The sequence below is a fragment of the Mastomys coucha genome, unplaced genomic scaffold (assembly GCF_008632895.1).
Source record: "Mastomys coucha isolate ucsf_1 unplaced genomic scaffold, UCSF_Mcou_1 pScaffold1, whole genome shotgun sequence".
In the NCBI taxonomy this organism is placed as follows: domain Eukaryota; kingdom Metazoa; phylum Chordata; class Mammalia; order Rodentia; family Muridae; genus Mastomys; species Mastomys coucha.
In genome coordinates, this window is record NW_022196891.1 from 70,082,718 (window position 1) to 70,085,965 (window position 3,248).

Genomic DNA, 3,248 nt, shown 5'->3' on the forward strand with positions numbered 1-3,248 from the left:
CTGACGCACATTCAAACTCATGAAGGTGTGGCAGTAAACACAGGACCTGCACAGGTGCAAGCCAAATTGGGGGAGCAAACACGAACCCCTATCCCTGAGAAGCTGTCTCCAGTTGACAACCTCGCGCAAAGAAAAAGTTAGTCCCTCCAATGGAGTCTCACTGCGTGAACAGACCACACATAAGGGCAGGTGCCATGCCCAGAAGTAGATGCCTAATACAAAATGAACTTAATGGTATTTTTGTATTATGTTTTCCTTGGATGTTCCCGCCCACCCCCCGCCTTCTCTTTACTGGTCACTTGCTTGTATATGATGTTTTCTGAATTTTGTGTTTTTGTGAGCTTACATTTTGGTGTGTATTTCTGAATGTTTATGTTTATCATGAATTTTCTTTCTCCCTTTAAAAAAATTCTGTTTGTTTTCTAAAGGGGGAGAGTAGGAAGATGTGGAATTGGAAGGGTAGAGAGGTGAGGACAATCTAGATGGAGATGAGGGAGGAGAAATAAAAACATATATAAAATAAGATGGAGTTTAAAGCAGCATATTCAATTGTTTCAGCATTTTAAATACATTTTTTATTTAATTTTTCAAATCTTTGAACATACATTACAGGGTATTGAGAGATGGATCAGTGGTTAAGAGCACTGACTGCTCTCCCAGAGGTCCCAGGTTCGATTTGCAGCACCACATGGCAGATCATAACCATCTGGAATTCCAGTTTTAGGGGATCTAGTGCCACCTCCTGGCCATCATGAGTACTGCAGGCATGTGGTGCACAAACTTTTTTTGGTCTTTATACTCATCCACATAAAAATAATACATGAGAAAAATGTTCAAAAACAGTTAAAGAAAATGTTAAAATATTCCTTTTTTTTTCAAAACAGGGTTCCTCTGTATAGCCCTGGCTGTCCTGGAACTCACTCTGTAGACCAGGCTGGCCTCAAACTCAGAAATCCACCTGCCTCTGCCTCCCAAATGCTGGGATTAAAGGCGTGCACCACCAGTGCCCGGCTAAAATATTTGTTATACTTCACAGTATAGTTGCAGAATGAAGCCCACCATCCTGATGCACTTGTCAAATGTCTGCCTCTTCATCCCCAGAACTTGTGAATACTTTCCTTATATGACAAAAGAGGTTTTAGAGAAATGATTAACTTAGGGAGTCTGAGATGGGAGGTGACTGTGACTGTCCAGGGTGGATAGAGTCCATGGGCTTTGTGGATAGTGGAAGAGGTTGTGAGCCAAGGAAAAGGCGCAGCTTTCTAAGCAATAGAATGCAGCTTTGTTGAGGTTTCATTGTTAGCTCAATGAAACACAACTTTAGACTTCAAACTTTAAAACTTTGGTAAATTTGTGTTTATTTAAGCTCCTAAGCCCTGGAGCTTGTAGCAGCGCTGGAATGCTCACACACAGGACTCAGAGAATTTTAAAATGGGAACGCTGCCTCATCATGTTTCCGTTAATCTAGGGAAAATTTGGGTGACTTAGAGATTCGAAGAGAAAACAAAGGAGAAATACAAGTGGTCAACTGATTTGGGTGCCCTGGGGCAGCTGCTCTCTGATAGGGCTTCTGACATGTATAGAATTATGTATGTTGAAGTGTGTCTCTTTCTGGACACAGAGAACTTCAGTTTTTACTAAGCACTGATATAAATGGAATCCCCACTTTCACGTTTTGTTTTCTGTTCTTTGTATGTGTATGCATGGTGTACATGCATGTGAATATATGTGCACTTACATATGTGTTCATTGTATGGTGTGCATGCATGTGAATATGTGTGTTTACATATGTGTTCATTGTATGGTATGCATGCATGTACATATGTGTATGCTTACATATGTGTTCACTGTATGGTGTGCATGCATGTACATATGTGTGTTTACGTATGTGTTCATTGTATGGTGTGAATGCATGTGAATATGTGTGTACTTACATATGTGTTCACCGTATGGTGTGCATGCATGTGAATATATGTGTGCTTATATATGTGTTCACTGTATGGTGTACACGCATGTATATATGTGTGCTTACATATGTGTTCACCACATGGTGTGCATGCATGTACATATGTGTGCTTACATATGTGTTCACTGTATGGTGTACATGCATGTACATATGTGTGCTTACATATGTGTTCATTGTATGGTGTGCATGCATGTGAATATATGTGTGCTTATATATGTGTTCATTGTATGGTGTGCATGCATGTATATATGTGTGCATGCATGTATATATGTGTGCTTACATATGTTCATTGCATGAGTGTGCATGCATGCGTGTGGAGACTGGAGGTTGGTGCTGGGTGTCTTTTTCAATTGTTCTTTACCTTATGCGTTGAAGCAAACTCTCTCAGCTGGACCCAGAGCTTGCTGGTTCCGTTAATCTAGGAAGCCAGGATGCTCTGGGACCCTGACTCTGCTTCTAGGGATTACAGGAGGGACTGTCATATCTGTAACACCCATCAGGCATTTATGTGAGCTTGTGGGATCTGGCAAGTATTTTCTCCAGTGAGCCAGGTCCCCACTGCCCCCCAGAGCTTTATAGCACCAGCGGTTAGAGGAATATTTTTTTCACAGACTGGCTTCTGGCTTTGTTCATTCCCAACCTTGTTTCCCCTCCATTTCCAGACCCGTCAAGCAGCAGGCACCACAGCCTAACTATATGAAGAATATGGCTGATAAGTTTTGGCCTGGATGTCCAATGAGTTGATTTAGTAGCCCGTTGAAAGGAGCGTGTCAGGAACTTTTCCTGTCCTGGGAGAGTCTTAACTGTGTACACGCAAGTGATGGAAACCACACCAGCATGTGTCACCGAATCCAGAATAAATGTTTCTTTAAATCAACTTACGTTGCACAAATACATGACTAAGCAGACATATTGCTCAGGGCTTTGCTATGAGCCTCACAGTGGTTCAAACCAAACAGCAGCCTAGAGCAAAGCTCTGCTAACCATGAGATACCTTCAGGCAGAACACTGGGGAGCAATTTCCTTATGGCTCACTCGTCACCCGTTCCTCCCTGCCTTTAACTGTTCCTGCAGTGTGGCAGTCCAAGTTTAGAAAAGAGCTCATCCTTTGTTTTGCGGTCGCCTCTTTTGGCCTCACTTTGCTCCTTGTTGTAGGGCTGATAACTGCCTAACAGAGGTGTGGCTGGTAATTGGATTCCAAAGGAGATATGCGTAAAGGAATCCAGGGAATGAACTGGGTAGCTTTTGGGATTAAGCAGCAGCAATGGCGGCTGTAGAATCG